The following is a 26964-nucleotide window of genomic DNA, read 5'->3' on the forward strand; positions in this document are numbered from 1 at the left end:
AACTTGCGGAACATCTGTTCGCTTGGAAAAAAATACATAGGTATTCCTCCCATTACAATAATTCATACAGAAAAAAATCAAATCGACATAAACCAGTGTAAGTTGTCAATAAATTATAAAAAAAAAACAGCATTTGCATCACAGCTTTGTCCACCTCTTTTTAAATTTATACATTATATTTAACATTTTAACATAGTTAATATCAAACTGTACAAATTTAATTTTAATGACATAACCTAATGAGAATATTTAGCCTTTAATTGTATAAGGTTAATATCATGCTGTGCCTTTTTCCTTGTTATATATATATATATATATATATATATATATATATATATATATATATATATATATATATATAATATATATACGAGAATCTAGCATCAGTGTTCAGCTTTACCATGTACAGTTTACCTCAAGAGGCACGAAACTTACATAATTGTAAATGCCAGCACGTGCATTACTTACTATATTAATTGTTAGATCAACTTATCACCTATTTTTTAAATTGTTTACATCTCATACACCTGAAGATGACTTTTTAAAGTCGAAAATATTAGTGACTTTGTATTAAATATTGTGATGTAACAGATTATCTAACTTCACAAATTGAAAAGTGTATTTGACTGAAAATTTATTATTATATATAATTATTAATTGTATTCACACTTTTCTGAACCAACATGTCTTTCAAATTTATCAAAAAAGGTTTGTGAAAACTGACTTATGTCACTTTTCCCAAGCACTGCAGATATTTAAGTTTTCCATTAGGAAGGAATCCGTTAATTCCTCCTACATGTACCTCAAACAATCTTTGTCCAAAGTTTACATTTGTGTGGACACTTACAGTTTCATTTTGCTAACATTTTCGAAATATCATGTTGCTATCCACCCAGATCTCGTCTATATAATAATTTGAATGTCCCTTGCTCCGGAATTCATTATTTGCACTAAATACTATCCCGATCAGAATCTCTTTTATTTTTGGATTGGCATTCCTTCCATTTAAAACCCAGACTTTTCATAGATTGTTCCAAAGACTTCTTCCCCCAAGAGAAATCTATCGTCTGTTTTATTAGTGGCAGAAGTTTAGGAATCGTTGGCGCTCTTTTTTTTCTTCAATGTAAAAATCCTGTTTTGCTCTTCTGATGACATCCTTGTCAAAGTCACCTACTAACATCACATTCGTGAACGCTTTCCTATCTTCTTCTCTGGTGATTTGAGGAGCTGAGTAGGATCTGAAATATTCCTTTCCTTGTGCTTCTTTCGTATTCATATTATGGACGACCGAGATTTACCTAAATACATAGCTGCTCTCTCTGTTGCCTTACTCAGTGGTAACAATAACTGTTGTTTCTTCGACTCCTCGTCACATTTTTTAATTATGTTAGCAATAATTTCCATATATATATTCCATTACTCTTTCATCAATAATTTCCATGCCTTCTCAGTGAATGACAACATTTTTACGAGGCGACATTTCTCCCGGTGTACCCGCGCACGTCTCTTTACCCTAAGATTTGTATACTAAAGTTGATGTAATTCAAAATGAAAAAAAAAACACGCAAACTATCACTTGTTACCACAATGTATAGAAAACACTACCGTACTGCACTTGTACACACTGTAAGAAAGAAGGTAGTACTGAGGGTGAAATTATTTTCAGAACGTCTTGTAATACTGAACACGTGCAGTGATGTGAGACAAGCCTCACTACGTTATCTGTTGTTTTTGATTTCCCTCTTACACCCCGCTTCCACACATCGCCGATTCCAAGATCTTCGAAGCAATGTCACATGACCAAGCCAGTGTAAGGGGATTTACTCGTTTCACGATCACCAGTGTCAGCAGAAATGTAGTGGCGTAATGTAGCCTGTAGGCAGATATAATCAGTTGTTTTTTTTTCCTTCACTTCGAGCATTAGTATTTTAGTGAATGTCAGAGTAGTTCATTACAGTAATCTTAAATTAGGAACTAGTCTGTTGTAAAAGTGATATATAGTGTTTAAGTTACCGGTATGTTAGTGAATTGCTTTTTTTTTTTTACATTTTTTTTTTTTTTTAGATTATAGCAGTGATAGCCTACATAGATTTTTTTTAAACTGTGATGGTGAATAACGTTTTATTATACATTTGTACGGAAATATTAAATTTATTGTTTTGTTCTGCATTGACTGAAAATGGGAGAAGTATTCCAAAACGTTTAACAGGCAATGGATAAATGATATTTTATTCTCAAAGTGGATGCAGGAAGTGAAAGACGACAGCAATAAAGCTTACTGTAAAGTTTGTAAAGTTCAAATCAGGGGCTCACCAGGGAGACTTGAAAAAAAAACATTCCGATTCACTTAAACATAAAAAGAACTCTGCTGCAATTGCTACAAAACCAAAATTAAGTTCTACGGGTTTTAAGAAAGAAACAGTGACACGCTTTGAATTAAAACTTTAAGTTTTTGTAGCATGCCACACATCTATTAACTGTATAGATCATTTGAGTGAACCCTTGAAGAACGATTCACCACCACAATCGTCGTCATCTTCGCCTGCTAGCCAAAATATAAGACTCCACAGAACGAAGTGTAGTGCTTTAATTACTAAAGTTATTTCACCCAGTTTGTTAAAAGAGCAAGTAAGTGACTTAAGGAATGCTCCATTCTCCTTAATATTAGATGAATCGACAGACATTGCATGTGTGAAACACCTTTGTATTTGCTGTCGTTATTACAATGAGCGAAAGAACAAAATTGTGTCGCAGTTTTTGGGACTTGTTAATGTTACAAGTACAACCGCTGAAGTACTTTACCTGCACATTAAAGATTTTTTTCGGGAACTTGCCATTGATCTATTGAACTGTTTTGCAATAGCAACTGACGGTGATTCAAATCTTTGTGGACCAAAACATTCTTTGTTTACATTAATGAAAAATGACATCCCTGGACTTATACTAGTTAAATGTGTCTGTTAAGGCTGCGGCCACAGTGGAAACGTTGAGCGGCGCGGTACCGCTCTCGAAAAATTGAGGAGTGGGGAGGAAAGAGCGTTGGTGTGGCCATATAGCGCAGAGTTGGTGAGCGACGCGGCGTGGCGTGGAGATGAGATCATGACAGTGTTTGCTTTTAGGCGATTCTTATCTAGAAAGAACAGCTTAAAATAGGAATGGAAGAGAATTGTATGTTCATCTATTTAATAAGAGATGTGAAACTCTGAGAATTTCATCGTTTGTATGGAGAATTAGGGAAATTTCCAGATAGATATTTGAAGTATACTCGCATGCCTATTACGACTAGTCGGGCAAACAGCCTCTTACTCCCGCTCGTTCTCGTAGGCGAGACTAGCTGGCCGATAATGCCAGTTCCGAGAATCGTATTCTCGAGATTGGCACTCTCGGGAACGAGGAATACCGGGTCCCGGCCTGTTATCGCACGGCCGACTTATCGTTATGAAATGCGTACACTGACTGCCGGCTTAATTGCCGCTCATCACTGCAATTCGTGACTCTTTCTGAAATATTAATGTTCATAAAGTAATTTAAGAAGGCACAGCAGTGTGGTATGCAATAAATAATACAGCACATTATGATTGTCGACATTCTTACAGAAGTCACACTATTTTAATGAACTATTTATTGCCTTTCCGGAGAAGCAAAATAATGCAGCACTCTCAGCCGTTACCTAATCCTAAGCTAGTCTAAAACAATAACAAGTTATGGTTGGAGCTATGATATATTTTCTCGCTATCAGCATTTTGTTGACATTCCATATTTAATCATTCGATAGTGTTTTGTATACGCTATAGTAATGGATATCACACGACTGTATTATTATATTGCGCGTTCACATCTGGATGTTTCGTTGTAATGCAAGGGCATCTTCATCAGCATGGGTAATTATTGCGCTGTGTAAGGACGAAATAAAATAATGCTTATTTATATTATTATAAAGGACCAAAGGCTCTGACAAAAGATATTTTTGTTTTCCAACTGATAAAATGCTGAATGTGAAATGGAGACACTTCTGCAAGGGGAAGGACAGAATTACGAAATAGAGTAGATCCTTTCACAAATTGATCATAATTACTTACAAATGCGTTTTAAGGAACCCGGAGGTTCACTGCCGCTCTCACATAAGCCCGCCATCGGTTTCTATCCTGAGCAAGATTAATTCAGTCTCTACCATCAAATCCATTTTTATATTAGCTTCCCATCTACGTCTCTGCCTTTCCAAACGTCCTTTCCCTCCGGCCATCCAACTAACACTCTATATCCATTTCTGGATTCGCCCATACATGCTAGATGTTCTGCCCATTTCAAATCTCTGAATTTAATATTCCTAATTATGTCAGGTGAAGAGTACAATGCGTGCAGTTCTACGTTGTGCAACTTCCTCCATTCTCCATCCCTCTTAGCCCCAAATATCTTCCTAAGAATCTTATTCTCGAACATCCTTAACCTCTGTTCCTCAAAGTGAGAGTCCAAATTTCACAACCATACAGAACCATCGGTAATATAACTGTTTTATAAATTCTAACTTTCAAGTTTTTTGAGAGCAGGCTGGATGACAAAAGCTTCTCAACCGAATAATAACAGGAATTCCCCCCCCCCATATTTATTCTGCGTTTCTTCCTGAGTGTCATTTATATTTGCTTTATCATAACAACAGAGAATAAAAGACTGTTATTATTATTATTATTATTAAATTACCTAGTTACTTTACAACGCTTTATAGCTATCTAGCGTCTGAATGAGATGATAATGCCAGCGAAATGAGTCCAGGGTCCAGCGCCGAAAGTTACCCAGCATTTGCTCTCAATGGGTTGAGGCGAGAAACCTCAGCCAGGTAAAGGCTGGTTCACAATAAACCGGGAACGGAAACGACAACGAGAAATAATGTTAAAATAAATATATTTAAATGTGAACATTCACAATTAACGAGAAGATTGCCGGAGCCCGGAAACGGGAACGTGAAAGTTAATTGTGAATGCTCACATTTAAATGTATTTATTTTAACAATATTTCCGTTATCGATGTCGTTTCCGTTCTCGGTTTATTGTGAACCAGTCTTAACTTGTCCCAACCAAGATTCGAACCGGAAGCCGGTCGTTTCACAGTCAGGTGTGCTAACCGTTACTCTACAGCGATTATTATTATTATTATTATTATTATTATTATTATTATTATCATTATATCATTATTATTATTAGTACTGTTATCATCATCATCATTATCGTAATCATTAGGATGATTAAGATTATGATTATCAGGATTATTATGATGGTTATTATTTATCACTGTCTTGTAAGTTATCATTAGGTACCGGTACAAGTATTAGAAATCTGATTAATTCTTAATTTGTTATTCTCGTTCCTATAACATATAGGATAATTATTATAAACCATATAGGCCTATATAATTTTATATTGTAACATGGCTAGAATACAATAATGATTGTTCTGTAACAATAATTTATAACGCGCACACCAATAGAAAGTGTAGTTTTCTATAGTATAGACTGGTTCACAATAAACCGGGAACGGAAACGAGAACGGAAATAATGTTAAAATAAATGTATAGTATTTAAATGTGAGCATTCAGAATAGTTAATTGTGAATGCTTATCTTTAAATACATTTATTTTAACAATATTTCCGTTCTAGTTCTCGTTGCCGTTTCCGTTCTCGGTTTATTGTGAACCAGCTTTTAATATTTTCATGTTTCATGTCATTGTGTTACGAACTATTTTTTTATTTAGTTGTTATAAAAGATAGCTTAATTACTGTAAAGTGTAAACCATCTTGGACTATACGAGTATAGCCTCGTTTTCAACTACCTGTATTAAAATACCATTTAATACCATCCGTACAATAACGAGTTTTCAAGCGTTGAAGGGTTCCGTACAAATTTTACGGAACAAACGTTTGAGTCATGAGTCCCGCGCTAACAGGTTAACTCACCGTTATTCGAGAACCAGTAAAAATTTTGAGTTGCCATCACTTTTAAAAGTAATTTCCATCCTTTCTCAACATTTCTCTCGCTTTGACCCCCCCATCTAACGTGAAAAACAAAAAAGTTTGCCGCTTATCAGCGGTGAAGTCTGAACAGATCAATCTCCATCGAAGTTAATATATATATTTTTTTCACTTTCCAAAAAAGATTTTCAGTTCGATTTGTTTTTCTATGCTTTTCTTAGACATTGAGCTATCAATCCAAAAAATTACAGCGCGATTGATTAAGTATTATAGGAGCTACGACATGATATATATTTAAAGAACCGGGAAGTGTATAAGCCAATGCTTCCTATAGAAGCATGGCCCGAGCGATACTGCTTTCTTATCATTACTACAGTCCCGCATAGACGTCCGAGACTGTCGGGAATGACCTAGTATCGGTAATCTCGGGACCAAGAGAATCTCGTGTTCTCTATCAATGAGTCATTTGGCTACGTTAGGTACTCGCGCACTGGGCGAGACTGCGGTGATTACGCAACCGAGAACGGGCGATGAGGCAGTCTGCCCGACTCTACCGCTCAAACTATGGCCAGCTGCATTTGCTATCATGCGTTTGTGATTCATCCACGCCGCCACTCAATGCACCGCGCCGCCTGCCGCTTGCACTGTGGCCGAAGCCTACTCTGTTCACCTAGTTTGCTCACACGCATCGGAAGAATTGCCCTCTAATATAGTCTTTATGCTTAGAGAAACCTATAACTGGTTTCATCGATCTGCTCTGAGACGAGAATCGTACATGGACTTGTATAAACTCATTTATGATGGTCAGAATCCCTTGCAAATAATCCCATTGTCATGTACTCGTTGGTTGGCAAGAAGTAATTGTGTAAAGAGAATTTTAGAACAATATGAAGCTCTGAAACTGCATTTTGAGTTGGCTTCTTCAACCTGTGATAAATATGTTTCCAGGGAGCATTGTTCTATGTACTCCGATGCATGTAATGAAATTTACTTAACATTCTTGTCGCCCATTCTTAGTGAATTTGAAAAACTTAATCTTCTGTTTCAAAGAGAAAATGTAGACCACTTTGTTCTGTTAGGTGAACTAGAAACATTTGCACTTTCAATGCTTAGAAGGATCTTAGTCCCTCAAAATGTAAGGAGTGATGTGAATTTTAGGTACTCGTTTATGCTCAGTGGCATATGTTTCAACAGTATATTTTTTACCGATTTCTTGAAAATTTTTTGGGTACACTTCCTGATATGTAAGGGGAGCTTGTTGCATAATTTACAACCATTATGAGATATACTGTTAAGAATAATACTGTTTACAATAAAGATACCGCTGCTGTGGAGGAGGAAGAAATATTTCAGTCACTCCAGTTGTAAGAAGTTTATTACTAACTATATTATTTCTCATTATTATTATTATTATTATTATTATTATTATTATTATTATTATTATTAGGCTAATATTGTTGGTTTTGCTGTTATATTTCACCATTGAACAGTATGTTAACGACTTATTGTTGTATGCATTTTTAAACAAAACTGTTCTCCTGTCGCTGCTTAATGTCGTTGAATTGCAACGATACAGCCTATAATTTGCGAAATATTATTATAATTTATATTGGGCTACCTTTTCAGCGAGCTTTCGCTACTTTTGGTTATATCAATCTGGAAACCCTGTGTGAAACTCACTTTCTATCAAGTGTTTTTATTTTGACAAATAAGCAGGCGTATTCGGTTTGTGTTCTAATTATTGGTTTCAGTGATTTTAAAAGTCGTTAATAATGGATTCGAATTCAGATTCCGACGCTACAGTGGTGTCAGAAAGTAAGAGTAACAAAATAAAATACACATACAGTACAAAATATAATGCCGAATGGGAGAAAGACCCGGTATTTTGTGGGTGGTTACAGAAAAGCAAGAAAGGACCTTACTATGCTTATTGTTGTGCATGTGATAGTGATTTGAACGTTTCATCAGGGAAAAATGATCTCAAGAAACACGCGACAGGTAAAAAAACACCTAAGTAAATGTGCTTGAGCTAAAAAACAAATGAAAATGAGTGATATGCCGAGCATTAGTGTCGAAACAAAACTTAACGCAACAGTTAAGGTGAGTGAGATACGTCTTGCAAGTTTTGTGATTGAACATGATATACCAATTCGAGTCATAGACACGTTGCCATATAAAGGAATCGAAACCGTCGTACTAACTTATACAAATTATCGTACTTCAGCATAAAATTGTCGTACATTTCTCAGCTTCCTAATATACTTCTAGTCCACCGCTGTGTAATAATGGTTAGCACGTCTGACTGTGAAACGAGCGGGCCAGAGTTGAAATCCCGGATGAGACGAGTTATCTGGTTGACGTTGTTTCCAGGTTTTCCCTCTACCCATTAAGAGCAAATGCTGGTTAAATTTCGGCGCTGGAGTCATTTCACTGGCATTATCACCTTCATGTCATTACGCAGTTGAAAAAGAATCGCAAAATAATTATATCTACTAGTAAATTTTAGTTACAAATAAAAATACTACTAATTATAGTTCACATCCACAATGACATTCAGCATTGAAACAAATCACCACCCATTTCTTCATCATCAACGCTGTCATCGCAGTAAGGCGTGCACGATGACGCTTGGTTAAAAACAACTTTCTTATATTTAAATTCAGCAGAATTTGATCTTTGGCCGGCGCGGCAGCAGATAGGCCAATAAATGCGGCGGCTGAAAATTATATCAAATTAATTCATCTACAGTCGACTCAAACCCGACACCTCTATAACGTCGGCGCGTTTAGATTTCTTAATGCTACTGCGATACTATTTAATTGATAAAAGATTTCCTTTATCGAACAAACAAGGAAGCTAATAAAATTAAACTCGTATTATTTTGATATAGGCAGGACATGTAGCACGTATGGGCGAATCCAGAAATACATATAGAGTGTTAGTTGGGAGGGCGGAGGGAAAAAGACCTTTGGGGAGGCCGAGACGTAGATGGGAGGATAATATTAAAATGGATTTGAGGGAGGTGGGATATGATGGTAGAGAGTGGATTAATCTTGCTCATGATAGCGACCAATGGCGGGCTTATGTGAGGGCGGCAATGAACCTCCGGGTTCCTTAAAAGCCAGTAAGTAAGTAAGAAAGTATTATTTTGATACAACTGCGCCGTCTACGTGAAAGCTAGAGTTCAAGATGACAAATTATGACTTGCGTGGCAAGGATAGTTACAGATCGATTTTAAAATAATCCCCCCCCTTAAAAGCATGTTTCTTTCATATTAGTCCAGGACATATTAAATGAAGAAAACGTATCTAAAAGGGACGAATTAACCATACATATTTTAATTATAGACCAATATTATAAGTTCCCATTTTTTACCCCTTCAGTGAAATAGTCGTAAAAAATTGCGTACGATATAGAGTGCGGTCGTACCTCGTACAATGAGTCAAAATAGTCGTAGTTGTACGTATGGCAACCCTGGTCATAGAAAATTTACCTAAACTCATTCAAGCGGTGTCCGGATTCAGAACTGCAGTGTTGCCAGGTTGAGGGATTTATCCCTCGGCATAGGGATTTTTTGGTCGAAAAGGGATTGTGGGATTTTTTGACAGAATGACACAAAATGTAGGGATTTTCACACCTTTCCAATTTTTTCATTTTTTTTTAAATATTTTTCAAAATAGTTTTATTTTCCAGATACAAAATGAGTTTCTTAATTTTTATTAAACGCACATAAAAATGATTTAACACTGAAAACTATTATATGCTTAATATATGGTTTGTCAACAATGGGTTGCTATAAAATATAATTTTAATTCAAAGAGTTGAGTGATTCAAATAGAAACGACCAATGAGATTTATGTTTTCCCTCTTTTATTTTTCTGCTTGTTGGCTGCCATTCACCATTGTCGTTTACGTCTTCCCGCTTTATATTCAAATCGATTCAGTATTTCAGTAGAGAGTAGATTGTTGCGAACATGAGTACGTTAGGAATAGACTGTAGTTTCAGTTCTTGTGTTAACAGCCGGGAAAATGTACATATTGTACATTATAACCATAGTTTTAAGTTGATATTTTTAAAGTGTTTGTTTATTTTCTTAGTTTTAACCGTGTGTTTATTTTATTGGTGCAATGAGTGATCCTCAAGAAGGATCGTCCACGCCGAAAAAAAAAAACGTGCAATCTGGAAAGTTAGCTAAAAGTGAGAAATCGAGAAATCTTGGCGGAAACAATAATTCGTTGAATCATGTTTGGAGGAACCTCATTTTAAAGGTTGGTTGGCTAAATCTAATGATCGCTATAAAGTAAAATGTTCGTGTTGCAAAAAGGAACTATCGGCTGGTAAGAGTGAATTAGACACAGCTCGACGCCCTCGCATAAAAAATGCATTACTGTTGAAAAATGTCCCAAGAATTACCAGTGTTTTTACAAGAAAGCCAGCTGATGACAAAATAAAAATTCAGATTACGATGTTTGGAGTTCTATCAAGTAGCTTTCAATGAGTCCTTGAAAAGATTGCCCCTTTAACAAGATGTTATAAGTAATTTGACTTTTTCTAGATCCAAAATCTAGGTGTCAGTAATATTGTTGAAAGGTCTAGTATCACACTTCACTAGTTGAAAAATATAAGTCAAAAGTAAACCAAGAATCAGTATTAAATGAATGGCGTCTTTTACCCAATTACTTTTCTTCTGAAGAGAAAACTGCTTATCTAAATTAGCATACTAGAATTTTGGAAACGAATAGAAGAATGTCACAATTTCAATTCTGAATTTTTGTTAAAAAATTTAGGAAAACTAGCCAAAATTTGCCTTTCTTTGCCCCATTCTAATGTAGCTGTAGAGCACATATTTTCAATGGTTAGCGATATAAAAACGAAGAAAAGAAATAAACTATCAGCAAAAACAGTGTCGTCTCTAGTGCGGGTGAAACTTCACATGAGCAACATGAAGAGAAAGTGTTACAACTATCCAATCACCGACGAAATGTTGAAACTGTTCAGTGAAAATATGTAGCCTACAACAAGGATTCAAGAGACAACAAACCTAGGCTGCTGGTTGCGGAAGAAGAGGGAGAAGAAGAATGTGAACAGGATCATCAATAATATACCGATCTGAGGGTGAGTACTCTGTTGCACTGTCATATTTATTAGGAATATTGTTTTGTTCTAATTTATTATTTTAATTCGTTTTTAAACTGTATATTTTGGAGTATAGACCATACCACCCCAAGAGGGATTTTTCAACCCCACTGAAGGATTTTCTTTCGTAAAAACCCAGAAGTTGCTGAGCATCTACAATGTGGGAGAACAAAACTGATGGGTATCATAAGTCACGTTACAGGGAAAGAAAGTTTAAATCAGATGATTGAATTGCTTAAGAAAAATCAGTTTTCTCTCATTGTCGATGAATCCACCATTAAGGGCTGCATTAAGCATTTATGTATGGTAGTACGTGTAATGGGCAAGGGTAAGAAAATAATGGATGCCTTTCTTGGACTTATTCCGCTTACTAGTGCCACTAGTGACACATTATACCAAGGAATTGTTCAATTTTTCAACAATAATGAAATTCCCTACAAACAAAATATGATAGGGTTTTCAGCAGTTCGAGCAAATGCAATGTTAGGGATGCGCCATTCATTATCCACTTTATTAAAGCAAGATATCCTTGATCTGTTTATAATGAAATCTATTTGTCATTCCTATGCTCTGTGTGCTCCTTACACTTGTATGAAACTCTCTAGGGGCATTGAAGATCTTGCAAGGGATGTTTATAATTACTTTCAGAGCAGTCCAAAACGCATCGGTGACCTGAAACAATTAAAAAATTTTGTAAATGTTGTTTTGTTTTCTAATGCCAGGCGTTTGACAATAAAGTCATTTGACCTCTTGCACTCCAATATTTTTCAAAGATATTATCATGGTCAGCCACTGAAGCACAGATTTTGAGGTGTTCCGAATTCATTTCTTGGTTTGAGATGCACAATGGGCAGTTAGGAGACTGATATATTCCAATTCTATGCAGGTAATTTTGTAAATGTGAAACCTCACAAAATATTACATCCCAGCCAAACATGTTGGCTTTCTTTACATATGGTGGTTGCTCGACTTCTGGAACATTATGATTCACTAAAGTCGTTTTTTACTGATGCTTTGGTCAATGATAGGCTTTTGGTAAGTGACTTAATTTTGCAAAAATTGAATGACCCCACAACCAAGCTGTATCTTCAGTTCCTGGATTTCATCCTTCCTCTCTTCAATAGCTTAAACATTAAAATGCAGTCCGAAACTCCACAAATTCATACAATGTATCGTGACATTGAAGGAACTTTTAGAACAATTTTAGACTGCTATATGAAGGAGGGCTATCTTGAGAAAACTCCATTGAAGAATGTAGAATACCGAAATCCTTCCTATTTTAAGTCACTTGATGACATCTATTTCGGTGCAAAAGTGGCTTTGAATATCCTGAGAAACACAAATATCCGTGCTGAACAAGTGAAGGGCTTTAAAGTTATATGTTTAGGTTTTTTCATCGAGGGTGCCCAACAGTTATTCAAAAGATTTTCTTTCGGGGATACTGTAATAAAAGATCTAGAGGCTCTTTACCCAAACTGTATAATAAACAAGAAAATCTCATCAATTGCTAATCTTGCGTCAAATTTTCCCAACTTAGTTAAAGACGACGACTTACAGGAGCTTGATACTGAGTGGAGGCTACTAAGAAATATAAATATAGTTCAAGCAGAAGTAGACAAAGTGTAACCCCAACAGAATTTTGGGTGGCTGTAAGTAGTGAAAAAAGGGGGGATGGGGCACCCATGTTTCCAAAACTATCGTCCTTAATGTTGTCACTTCTGTGTTTACCACATTCTTCCACCAGTGTAGAGAGGGTGTTTTCAACTATAAATAGAATGAAAACAAAAACCAGAAATCGATTATCAACCAAGACAATTAGCGGACTCCTGCATACTAAAAGGTTCACTAACTCAGCATCGTGCTATGATTTTGAAGTTAGCGCCGACTTAACTCGACTCACGAACATTGACATCTATAAGAAAATGAGAAAGAGAAGAGGAAAGAGACTGCAAAGTTAATAAGTAAGTGACATCTATGAGGAGAGGAAGGCGGTGAGTAGAAAAATTAAAGTAGAAATCTTTTTATTATAGGTTCATGTACTGTAATAGTTAGAAGATTATAATAACATTTTGTGTGATTTTCGAAAATGCCTCCGGAAATTGTGGACAAATCTCCAGATTTTTTCATTGCGACCTCCGGAAATATTTTTTTCAAGACCTGGTAACACTGTATGGAATTGTGGACATAGTTTACAAAGGCTACAGCAGAGTTGCATTCGCGTAATGTCTCTTCAGTTTTTTTTTTTTAAATTTATTGGTCAACCAGCAAACTTGCTATACAGACCACTGTTAAATTATGAAATATCCCATACAGAATATCATGATGAGGTTGGCTGTAAAGGTTCCTCTAATTAAATTTATTTATAAATTAATTAATTAATCATTTTTGTGAACTATGAGAATAAAAATATGATGATGATTTTCTGTGTTAAATTTATGAAGAGTCGTCAGTATCGCTAAGAAAGATGTCCTGAGGTAGTTTCCTTTTAAGTCTAGATGGCTGACAAGATCTTGCTCCAATGTTATATGTCACAGCTCCAGGAATGCCAGGAAGTTGGTTGAAGAAAGATTTTGACATTGAATGGATGTATTGTTCTAGTGGAATAATTCCCAATTCTTGATGCAGTTGCTAATTTCTTACAAACCACGGGGGAATTGTTGCTGTTCGTAGAAACTTATTCTGAAGAACTTGTAGGCGATGCATGGAGTCTTATTTGCTGTTCCCCACATTGGCGCTGCATAAGTTAAAAGAGGTCGTACAAGCGAGGTGTACAGTAGCATTGAACAATCCAATCCAATTTGTGAACGTCTATTAACCAAAGGGTATAATTTTCGAATTCTGGAAGAGGCTAGCGTAACAATGCAAGTTATATGGGCATTCCATGTAAGTTTCGTATCTAATAATATTCCCAAATATTTTACAGCTTCTTGACTAGAGAGCCATGTAATTTGTTCATTTAGAAGAATCAAAGGAGGTGGATTATGAATAGGCCTTAAAGAGAAGATTTTAGCTTCTGTCTTGGTAATATTGAGTAGTAATCTCCAGTCAGAGAACCATTTAGACAGCTCCTGTAAGGATGTCTGAAGAGTAGTGATTGCAGTATTAGGTTACAGTGAGAATAAAAGAGAACTGTATCATCAGCATACATAGCTATGTGTCATATGTGAAGAGATTGAAGAGAAGTGGTGACAGTATAGATCCTTGTGGTACTCTGACTAAAACTGGATGAAGCGTTGATTTAACACCATCTATATGTACTGAGAACTGAGCCTCAAATAAAAAAACTTTTCATGATGCGTATGAGATAGTCAGGAAAACCAATTCTATATAATTTTAGCATTAAACCATCATACCAAACAGTATCAAATGCTTGGGCAATATCCAGAAACACAGCGGCAGTATACTGTCTTTCTTCAAAGCCTTTTATAATGGATTCAGTGACTCTTTGCAATTGATGTGTTGTAGAATGTTTCGGACAAAAGCCAAACTGAAAATTTGGTATAATCTTGTTTTGGAATGTAAATTTACAAATGCGATGACGAATAACCTTCTCAAACAATTTCGATAGTGTAGGCAGTAAGCTATGGGTCGATAACTAGATGGCAAGTGCTTAGGTTTGTTCGGCTTATGAAAAACAATGATTTCAGCAAGCTTCCATTAAACATTAAAAGGGCAACATTGAAAATTATTTATCGTCAAATATGCAAGAGATTTGTTGGTAAGCTTCTTTAGTACAATGTTGGGTATAAGATCATGACCTGGAGATTTTTTATTTGGAAGCTTTTGAATGAAGTAAGATATTCTTGTGGAGTAGTATAGGAAATTTTCTCTGGCACATTCGGTTCATTAATATTTTCCATAAGTTCTTTTTCAAATTCAGAGGTAGTTTGTTCATTTTTATTCTCATTAGGGGTGAATACATGTTGATAATGAGATGCAAGCAAGTTACATTTCGACTCTGTGTCTGAGGCTATTTGAGAGTCTACATGAAGTGTCGGGATGGCTGTTGGCTCACACAGAATATGCTTTGTGGCGTACCAAAGAATATTATCAGCTTCAGATAGAGATGATAAGTAAGACTGATATGATTGCAGACGATGTTGTTCAAGATTTGTCTTGACTAATAGTATGAGATAATTCAGCTTCTTCTGTTGCCATGGTTGCCTCTCTCGTTGCCATTGTCAACGAATATAATGTTTTTCCTTAATTAATTGGAATATGGCAAATGGTAAGAAGTAGCGGGTCAATGACTGCTTGGAGCACACTGTAGAATAATTTACACATGAAATTATTGTGTCCGTAAAATGTTGAATATCATTGTCAATATCTTTTGCTGTTAGTGGATGATATTCTGTGACTAACATTGAGTCTAGAGTCAACTGAAATTTATCCCAATCAACAAAACCATTAATAAGGCGTTGGACTTGAGGTGTTACATTAGGAGACAAGTGGAAAGTAATCAACACTGGACAATGATCTGAATCAAGTGCTGTTAATGATGCTCCCTGAACACCACGTGAGAATTTTTCCTTCAATTGTAAATAGTGTTCACAGCCTCTGTAATTAGCTGGATGTTGTTGTTGACAGTTCACGCACTTAGGTGGTGGTGTTTTAGGATTAGGGCATTAAGAGAAATGATGAGCTCTAGACATCGTACACAGCGTGGTTCGAGTTGACAGTAGTTCTTAGTATGACCAAATTTTGGCACCTTGTACACTGAGGAATCTCTTTGGATTGGCGTCTGATTTCGACTTTAACTACACTGTATAACAGGCGACTGAGATTTAGGATTGATTTACCTTGGTCATTGTTGTCCAGTTCTATTGCGCAAAGTGGAGTGGGCTGTTTGTTCTTTCCTAGGAGTCTCGTTATTTTATGAACTGGATAGTTAAGTTCTTCAAGGGCGACTTTTATCTCTTGATCACTGAGAGAGTAGGGTACATTTCGAATAACAGCAGAAAATTTCTTTGCAGCGGGATTTTTATAAGTATAATATTGCTGACGAATTGAATCAAAGTAAGTAGAAAGTGATCTAAAATCATAGGATGTTGATGTGTATACTTTTATGATTGATCCTTTCAACTCTGTATGAAATTCTGATTGTACTTGATTCTGTATGTTTTGTAATAAGAGCTGATAGGCCTAGTTCTCAATGTTCTTTAAGCAGATAGCTAGAATTTTTTCCTTTTGAAGTGTAGATGCAGCAGAAGATTCCTCCATACTGTCTTTTGTAGCTAAGGACTGAAATCTGTTTTGAGTGGGAATGTTGGTGTAATACGTCATATTCTGTGCTATTTCTGTATTTGAGCTTTTGCACAGCCGCTTATTAATTTGCATATTAGAAAAAGTTGCATTCAGATTAGGTACTGAAGAAGCATTCTTGTTCGTAGCATTTAAAGTAGTAACATTTTTACTTCCAAGAGGAGTCAACTTAACATAAATTACTTAGCAGGAGGAGTTTTCAGTAGCTGCATAAATATTGTTTTTTTTGCTCTTCTTTTGTTTGTTACTAGGCAGCAAGGAAATGTTTACAGAACCTATATCATTTCCACAATTGAGGAACGTTTTTCCAAAACTAAACATCTTCAAAATCTAAAATTTTCAGGAAATACATTTTATTGTTTATATTCTTCCCTTAACATTTAAACAAAAATTAAAAGATACGCATGATTTAAATATTCCAAGTTGAATTATGATAATTACATTTTATATTAACTATTTAGTTCAAGAGCTCAGAAAATAGCATTGAATTTGGTGAGTTTTTATCAAAACTGAACATCTTCAAATTGAAATATACAACTTTATGAAAAAAATATACCTAGCTTTTGAAACAAATAATTTTTCTTCTATTTTACTGAGAACACAAGGCATTCCATTAATACAAATGTTCTTCTGGGTATTCTGCTTCATTGTTTTCTTGGTTCGATTCCAGGAAATCTTGTAATACCTGTGAGTAGATTGTTTTTGCTTCCTCGGTTGATGTATCGAAATATTTCATTAGTTTTTTCACACCACCCCTATTCTTCGTATTCACGTGATTTTTAGGCTTGTCTGAAAGAGATTTGTCCATTTCCTTGAAATTATTGATGCCACTTTTTAGTACTTCAACAGAAGACGTTCTTTACTTTACAGTCGACTCCTCCATCTCCCATTCCTCTCATATGTGATTTGCTTCACTGCTGTCATCTTAAATGACAGCTTCCATTTAGGAATTTTATTTGCGCTTGATTTTTTTTCATAAACTTCTCAATCTTTACTCAGAACCATGCACTGTCCCTGTTGATTCAATATTTCATGGTACTGCAATGACTCTGTGATTTCTTCTGTTCTTATCAATGACACCAAATACCCTAATAGGTGGCAGGAAGCTGTGCCCTCTAACAGGAAAGTAATGTTTTATTTTAGTGAATACCTTGAAAGACTCACAAAATCTCAATAGCATAATCATCATTACTGAATTTTTGTTTTGTGATACACATGAGCAGGGAACGGATTTATATGGACTAAAAATATATGAAATATGTAAATATATATGTAGTTATTTTTACCAAAATATGGAATTAAATATGGATTTTTACCAAAATATGGAATTAAATATGGACTTAAAATTATAAAAAAATGACTATGTACGTTAAATATTGGTACATTTTAATCAAACTAAACAAAAAATATAATGGACGTACCTTATCTTCCAATGTAGTTTCAACAAAACACAATTTTTATTGTCTGTTACCATAACAATAGGTTACAAACATTTCTTTCAAGTGCTGAAAAGTGAATCTTCTTCTATTGTCTCTGAGGATAGATTTATACTGACTAAAAGAGCGTTCGACGTCACAAGAAGTAACTGGTACATAATTCAATTTCACAATGTCTGCTGGGGATAAGTCCAAGTTAATCTTCACTGTTGATTCACCACTCATCACAGCAACAACCTTTTGTAGTTCTTCATATCCAGGGTTTTTTGAAAGTACAGTGTCCACCTTAGCTCTTACTGCATCTGCAACTTTACCTCTACCACGATTCAGTTGTTCCACAGTACTATTTATAATTTCAAAACTTTCAGATAGTGAAAGGTGCCTATTTTGGAGACTTTTGAGCGTTTTTATGATGCATGAAAATGTATGCTGAATGTGAGCTAAGTCATTCTTCACACTTATGTCACAGGTAACTGTTTTCGCAGTATCAATTGAGACTGCATCTTCAGAGTCCAATGCAAGGAGAACATTGTTAATAGAGTCTATATGTTCGGCATAATATTCAACTGCTTCTAGCCATGTACCCCATCTAGTTAAAATTGGCTTTGGTGGCAATGGAATTTCAGGGTACATTTCTTTCAACACGTTAACTCTACTGGGAGCTTTGAGAAATACTTTTTTCACTGATGAAATCAACAAATCTACTTTAGGGAAATTGTCTCTGACCACTTCTGCCACACGATGAAATGCATGCGCCACACAAGTAAAATGAGTCAATTTAGGATATACAACAGATAATGCTTGTCCAGCTTTGACCATATAAGGGGCAGCATCGCTAATAAAGAATAACACATTATCGTACATAATACCCTTTGGCCACAGGATACCCATAGCTTCGTTGAACAGTTTAACTATAGTTTTGTTATTGCACTTTTCTAGAACATCACAATGTAAAAGAATTCGTTCAGAATACTGTTCACTTAACAAACCGATAACTACATTACCAACAAGTCTACCTTCTTTGTCGGGAGTCTCATCAATGGAAACCCAAATTGAACTATCTTTAATTTCATCTCTTATCTTCTGTATTGTCTCATCGTAGATGGATGGAGCATACGTCTTCCTAAGTGTTGACTCATCCGGGATTGTATGTTGAGTATATTTTTCAAGGAATTCCCTGAAGACCTTATTCTTTAGTTTGTAGAGAGGAATATCAGCAGAGATGAGAGAACGGCACAGGTCGATGTTAAACTCAGATCTTACATTCGATGTTGTTGGTTGTGTTAAAAACAATTGTCTCTGCTTGGAATTTAGTTGTTTGTTGGCCTGATGTTTACTAGTTGTAATGTGTTGTTGCACCAGGAACTTTTGTGTAGATGATACTGCACACTGACACAAATTACAAAATAATATTTTATTGTCAGTTGATAAACCATCTTCTTTAAATTCTGAAATGTAACTTGTTAGTTTTGATTTTAAATTGACTGAATGACGTACTTTTGGCATATTTACCGTCTTTATAGTATGATTTACAAAACTGAACCTATGTGTACTCTGACTGGCATTTAACTGTTGAGCTGCACAACTGAAGTCTGTTAAAAATTTTAAATTAAATTAATACAGTTTTGTAACTTACTTTCCCATTGTTGATAGGACTGCTAATTTTCAAATAACTCTGACGTTAAAGGGATTACTGAACATGTGTTTAAATCTCTATTGTTGAAATGTATTTTTAAAAGTTAATGGAATTTTGTTTTGTTTTATTGTTAAACCTAATATAATATGGACTGTTTTATATGAAATATGGAAAATATATGGAAATTAACGAAAATATGTACTAAACTCTAAAATATGGAAAAATATGGAAAATAAAAGTAGGATTTTTCAACCCTACACATTGTGAAACATAAAGATAATGCAAAATATAAATTATATTAGCTTTATAAGTAAATATGTATTTACATATAAATCCTTTCCCTGCACATGAGTCTGAAAAATATCTCAATGTATATTTCACAGTAGATTTTTCCAGTTTCTCTTCTAGTTTCTTAATATAGTCCAGAACTGCAGAAGAAACTTCATTAGCATTTCGTGCCATTTCTGTTTCAAGCCATGTGTAATGGTGGATATCACCTCCTTCAATGACTTCCATAACAGTATTGTAAAGCCAGACTTGGCGGAAGTAAAATATATTCCCCACTGATAATTTCGGTAGAGGCTGATTCTGTTGACAATTAAAGCATACGGTGATAGTGTTATTTTCTTTGATCTTGAGAGTTTCAACAAATTATTCAGCTATCTTTTTATGTAATCTGTAGTCAGTTCTCAGGTCATTTTTTTCATTTAGGTCATAAAAATATCTTATTTTAACAAGAAATCCTGCACATTTACAACAAGTGTCAGAGCGCGGATTTACAAAACTCAGAAAAGGCAAAAGGAAATTCAACCTGCAAACTAGAAAATCATCACAATCCACTAGCATATATAGTAATGGGGAAAAAATAGTTAGGTTTCACCCTTGAGATATGAAGTAAGCTGACCCGGACTATACCCCAGGTTGTATGCAGCAGTAGACTGCCTAGGGCTGCAACTGGTTGGCAAAAAAAAATAATTAAATACTTTCTTAAAATTTGGTCAAACCTTGTATACAGGGTGAAGAGTAAGTAATGTCATTAATTTCAGGGGATTATTCTTTGAGATATTTCAAACAAAAAAGTTTATAATAAAATTTTGCTCGTTTCTGCTTTCTTTTTGAGATAAAAATTCTTTTATATGAAATATTTCATAACATATTTTGAGAAAGCCATAGGTCTGGAAGTAAATCTCGAAAAGACAAAGTATATGACTATGTATCGTGATGAGAATATTGTATGAAATGGAAATATAAAAATTGGAAATTTATCCTTTGAAAAGATGGAAAAATTCAAATACCTGGGAGCAACAGTGACAGATATAAATGATACTCGGGAGGAATTTAAACACAGAATAAATATGGGAAATGCCTGTTATTATTCGGTTCAGAAGCTGTTATCATCCAGTCTGTTGTCAAAAAATCTGAAAGTTAGAATTTATAAAACAGTTATATACCAGTTGCTCTTTATGGTTGTGGAACTTGGACTCTCACTTTGAGAGAGGAACACAGGTTAAGGGTGTTTGAGAATAAGGTGCGTAGGAAAATATTTGGGGCCAAGAGGGATGAAGTTACAGGAGAATGAAGAAAGTTACACAACGCAGAACTGCATGCATTGTATTCTTCACCTGACATAATTAGGAACACTAAATCCAGACGTTTGAGATGGCCAGGTCATGTAGCACGTATGGGATGAAGTTACAGGAGAATGGAGAAAGTTACACAACACAGAACTGCACGCATTGTATTCTTCACCTGACATAATTAGGAACACTAAATCCAGATGTTTGAGATGGCCAGGTCATGTAGCACGTATGGGCGAATTCAGAAATGCATATAGAGTGTTAGTTGGGAGGCTGGAGGGAAAAAGACTTTTGGGGAGGCCGAGACGTATGTGGGAAGCTAATAAAATGGATTTGAAGGAGGTGGGATATGATGATAGAGACTGTATTAATCTTTAGATCTAGATTCATTTTCCGGGCTGAGAGGCCGTGGTCTATTGGTTGGTTTTATGACAGACGTTTCGTCTGCAACTGCGGCAGACATCTTCAGTGGAGTGGTATCCGAGGTCGCAAGACTCTTCTCGGCATACCTGAGGCAACTGATCCTGTGGCTGGTTGTGCGGGCGTATTTATAGTGCGGCTCGCGGGCCGAGGCATGTTGTCGCTGTGGTCCGCGCCGCTTTGTTCACTGCTCTCGTTCTGGGTTCTCCCGGAAGTTATTAACGTGAACTAGAATCAATGAAGAAATACGAATTTTCAGATATGCTGTACTGTCCATGTGGATAGAAAGGAATCATGACAACATGTACACATGCAAGCTTTTTCTTTTTTTAGAGAGAAAGGAGGACCCGCAAGCAAGCACCGCACCCAGCCTTAGGCTTTCTGTGCAACCTCCTTATATTGGAAGATTATTGAAATCCATTTAGGATTGCTCTTTAAGCGCATGATTCACTGCATGATGTCACTGTATCGATTCAGCCACAGCATCCAGTTTTGATTGGAGATCCTTCCTTAGCCTGCCTGTGATGTTATTCTGCAGCCTTCTCTGATCAATGGCATCTGTTCGCAATTCATGTGACTGAATCTGCTGCATCCTCAGCCAGAACTCCATGCTGCCATCAATTACATGACTCACAAAGACGCCATCTATCCGAGGGAGATACACTCCCCCAGTCACCTGCAGTCTGCTTATTAAAGCCCCTGCAGCTTCCCCAGATATGTGCAGCTCCCACAGACAGATGCCATCTGTTGGTGGATCCTAGAATCACGTCCGCCATGTTCCCTAATCAACCTGTAACTATTAAGATGATTAATGGAATGATACTAATGAAGACGAAATGAGTCCCAGGTCCAATGCTGAAGGTTACCCAGCAATTCTGATTGGAGTGCTTGAGGGAAAAACTCTGAAAAAATTCCAACCAGGTAACTTGTCCTGACCAGGATTTGAACTTGGGCTCGCTTGTTTCACGGTTAGGAAGGCTAACCATTACTCCACAGCAGTGGACCACATGCAAGCTTACCTGAAAACAATTATTAAGAGAAAAACTGACTATGATGTACTCACGTTTCAGCAGTTGATCTTTCTGTTTCACTATAACAGGAAGTATTCCAATTTCTTCTATTAGACTGCCATTATAGGTCAGAGGCGTCATCATTTCAATTATATTCTGAAATGTCCTATTGAATTCCTTAAATTGTCTCCTATGAGACTGGAAATCAATTTCTTCTATTAGACTGCCATTATAGGTCAGAGGCGTCATAATTTCAATTATATTCTGAAATGTCCTATTGAATTCCTTAAATTGTCTCCTGTGAGACTGGAAATCAATTTCTTCTATGAGACTGCCATTATAGGTCAGAGGCGTCATAATTTCAATTATATTCTGAAATGTCCTATTGAATTCCTTAAATTGTCTCCTATGAGACTGGAAATCAATTTATTCTATTAGACTGCCATTATAGGTCAGAGGCGTCATAATTTCCATTATATTCTGAAATGTCCTATTGAATTCCTTAAATTGTCTCCTATGAGACTGGAAATCAATTTCTTCTATTAGACTGCCATTATAGATCAGAGGCGTCATAATTTCAATTATATTCTGAAATGTCCTATTGAATTCCGTAAATTGTCTCCTATGAGACTGGAAATCAATTTCTTCTATTAGACTGCCATTATAGGTCAGAGGCGTCATAATTTCCATTATATTCTGAAATGTCCTATTGACTATTGACTATGATGTACTTACGTTTCAGCAGTCGATCTTTCTGTGTCACTATAACAGGAAGTATTCCAATTTATTCTATTAGACTGCCATTATAGGTCAGAGGCGTCATAATTTCAATTATATTCTGAAATGTCCTATTGAATTCCTTAAATTGTCTCCTGTGAGACTGGAAATCAATTTCTTCTATGAGACTGCCATTATAGGTCAGAGGCGTCATAATTTCAATTATATTCTGAAATGTCCTATTGAATTCCTTAAATTGTCTCCTATGAGACTGGAAATCAATTTATTCTATTAGACTGCCATTATAGGTCAGAGGCGTCATAATTTCAATTATATTCTGAAATGTCCTATTGAATTCCTTAAATTGTCTCCTATGAGACTGGAAATCAAAAAATATAATGTAAGTTAACTTATATAAGTTTTAAGACCATTATTCATAAACGTGCATGAAATGAAGTACAGTTGAATTTTTTGTTACAGTGATTGTCTATCTAAAATTCAAAATCAGTTTTAAATGCTATCAGGCAAACAACAATAAATATAGAATAATTCATATAAAACAGCGGTTTTTTAAATTGTCCTATTTTTGTTTGATAGAAGCTATAAAGGTGTAACTTTTTTAAATGTAAAGGTCCTCTCGGATAATTGCTACCATGAGTACCAAATGTTAATAATGTAACAGTATGTATGTAAGCACCATTAGTTCGCAGATACAAGCTGCAGCTCAGATGTGAAGGATAACACAAACACCAGTGAGGAGTGATAAAAATAAACTAAACATCTCCGGTCACCTGTAGTCCGCTTATTAAAGCCCCTGCGGCTTCTCCAGATATGTGCAACTCCCGCATACAGATGCCATTTGTAGGTAGATCCTGATATCATGTCCGCCATGTTTCCTAATCAACTTTTTTATTTTACGACGCTTTATCAACATCTTAGGTTATTTAGCATGTGAATGAGATGAAGGTAATAATGCTGGTGGAATGAGTCTGAGATCCAGCACTGAAAGTTACCCAGCATTTGCTCATATTGGGTTGAATGAAAATCTCGGAAGACACCTCAACCAGGTAACTTGCCCCAACCGGGAATCGAACTGGGCCACCTGGTTTCGTGGCCAGACGCGCTGTTCCTCTACAGGTGTAGACCCTAATCAACTTGTAACTATTAAAATGATTAATGAAATGATACTAATGAAGACGAAGTGAGTCTGAGATCCAATGCCGAAGGTTACCCAGCAATTCTGCTTCGAGTGGTTGAGGGAAAACCTCGGAAAATATTCCAACCAGGTAACTTGTTCCAGCCAGGATTTGAACCCAGGCTAGCTTGTTTCACGGCCAGGAAAGCTAACCATTACTCCACAGCAGTGTACCACATGCAAGCTTACCTAAAAACAATTATTAAGAGAGAAACTGACTATGATGTACTCACGTTTCAGCAGCCTGTCTTTTTGGGTGCACAATAAAGGAACTCTTGCCATTTCCTCTATGGTACATCCACCATATGATAATGGTGTTATTATTTCAAGTTTAATCTTGAAGTCGGTAATTGCAGGAAATAAACTCTCATGAGCTTGAAAGTCATTCAAAGAAAGTCCCTCAATTAACACAATAACGATGTGAGTCAGTTGTTCGTACGCTTCAATTTTACACCACCTGCACACAACCAAACACAATATCAGAGCAAATACAATTTGTATAAGTTTTAAGAACATTATTCATAAACATGCATGAAATGAAGTACAGTTGGAAAATTTATTGCAGTGATTGTCTATCTAAAATACAAAATCGTCCTATTTCTGTTTGATAGAAGCTATAAAGGTGCAACTTCTTTTTAAACATAAAGTATCTCTAGGAGAATTGCTACCATGAGTACCAAATGTTAATAATATAGTTTTAATCTGGCAAAGCACCATTAGTTCACAGATGCAAGCAGCGGCAATAGCAGAGCTCAGATGTGAAGGATAACACAAACACCAGTGAGGAATGATAAAAATAAACTAAACATTAGGGGATTCACCAACCATGCAGATAAAGGGAGGCTAACCCGTGAGAACAATTTAATTGGTTAGTGGTTAGTCATAAAACAGGCATGTCCAGTTCTGAAAACTTACAAAATACTATACAACATATGGGTAGTACGTAAGTTTTCATCTGGCAAAACGCCGTGAGTTTGCAGATACAAGAAGTGGCAGTACTGGTAGGGACCTGCTCCTGGTTGGCCAACAAAAACATCGGAATGTTCACTTGGACTCACTACTGTACAGTATATTAAACTTCTTATTATAAGCAACGGTACGTAATATTATGTTCCATTTTGGCTTTGTGTATTACATTTATATCTGGGATAGTCATACCGAAATGTTTTATTTTCAATTTTCTTTTAAACTTGTATTCAGTAAATTGTTGACTTGAAACATGGGATAAACATACAGGTAAATACGAGGGCTTAATGCGAAACTAATGTAACTACAATCAATGATTTATTCACAACAAAATTCTTAACAGGCAATACGCTTATTTCACATGAACTATACCATTATGTTTTGTAGTTACGAATTGTATTATATATAAGACTTTTCGGAACTGAGTTACGATTTTTTCTAATCGAGTACAGAGCTATTATCATCATACGTCCCAGAAAAGAGTGGCCAGCCGCGCCCTGCGTGGTTTCCGCCGAGATTATAACCATTTTTCCGGCGCTTCTCAATTATATAACAGTACTAACAATAAATTTTCAATAATTTGGACTTACCATGCTCACAGTCGTTGCATAAAATGGCCCCTGTTTGCCGCCACACACAACTGACATCTTCTGATAAACGAATGAACAACACTCTGAAGTTCCACATCATTGATAGCTTGGATTCCTTCTCTTCTTTTAGTTCATCTATAGAATGATGATTTTTCCCATAAACCCTACCTTTTAGTGTTTCGCATAAATAAAAGTCACAGGGTGTTATATCTGGGCTTCGTGGAGGCCTCAAATTATTACTGATTAGTTTCATACTGAAAATACGCCTCCCTCATTGACACTGCAGCTGTATGAGCAGTGGCGGAATCTTACTGGAAATAAACTGACAATCGTTTCACGTAAGAACACTACGTTTTCTGCTTGATTTTCGATTCTACACTGAGCCTGTTTCTTTAAATCTTTTAGCGAGTTGTCTAATTGTTTTGGCGGAAGGCACAGGTCTGTTTGGAAACTTTATTCGAAATTTTCGTTTTGTTTTCGCACACGACCTTCTGCCTTTTATGTAAGTATTGTACATGTACACACGTTCACACAGTGAGAATTTGTTGCTAGGCATTACCTAAATACACAATAATCACTAAACTTTGTACACTCACGTTGTACACTTGAAGAATCGAGAGTTTCATTACACAACTTCTAAGCACACTGAATGCCATATGGCTACTGGAGGTCAATTGCACGAGAGAAATGGTTAACGCGTGGCCGAAACCACGCAGGGTGTGGCCAACCGGCTGGTCGCTCTTTTCTGGGACATATGATAATAACAGCTATGTAGAAGAATGTATTTGCCATCGATTTGTATAAAAATGTCAGTTTTGTAGTTACGTTAGTTTCACACTAAGCTCTCGATTACTCATATTAGTGAAATACAGTTCTATTAGTATAATAATCATATTCCCTTTAGCACAACTTGCAAATTAATTATTGCCAATTATTTAACAGTCAACATATTTACTGAATGTTACTTAGACAATAGAGTGCAAAGCAGCAGGGATTAATAAAATAATTAACACAGCATTTTAATATGAAAGCCCCTAATTGTCATCTTTAGTGTTA

The 26964-nt window shown here is 35.8% G+C and overlaps 1 protein-coding gene and 1 long non-coding RNA gene across 2 annotated transcripts in view; both read right to left on the reverse strand.

Annotated features, from left to right (window-relative positions):
• LOC138713208 (uncharacterized) overlaps nucleotides 1-26964 on the reverse strand; it is a 169039-nt gene that overhangs the window by 105102 nt on the left and 36973 nt on the right. The window lies entirely within an intron of this gene.
• The window catches only part of LOC138713959 (uncharacterized), a 144081-nt gene that overhangs the window by 102437 nt on the left and 14680 nt on the right, over nucleotides 1-26964 (reverse strand). The window contains exons 3-4 of the mRNA XM_069846539.1: nucleotides 24586-24809; nucleotides 21520-21658 (exon numbers count right to left, since the gene is read on the reverse strand). The gene's annotated coding sequence lies outside the window, so the exon portion shown is untranslated. The remainder of the gene's footprint in view (nucleotides 1-21519; nucleotides 21659-24585; nucleotides 24810-26964) is intronic.

Source organism: Periplaneta americana, chromosome 14, assembly GCF_040183065.1.
Source record: "Periplaneta americana isolate PAMFEO1 chromosome 14, P.americana_PAMFEO1_priV1, whole genome shotgun sequence".
Classification (NCBI taxonomy): Eukaryota; Metazoa; Arthropoda; class Insecta; order Blattodea; family Blattidae; genus Periplaneta; species Periplaneta americana.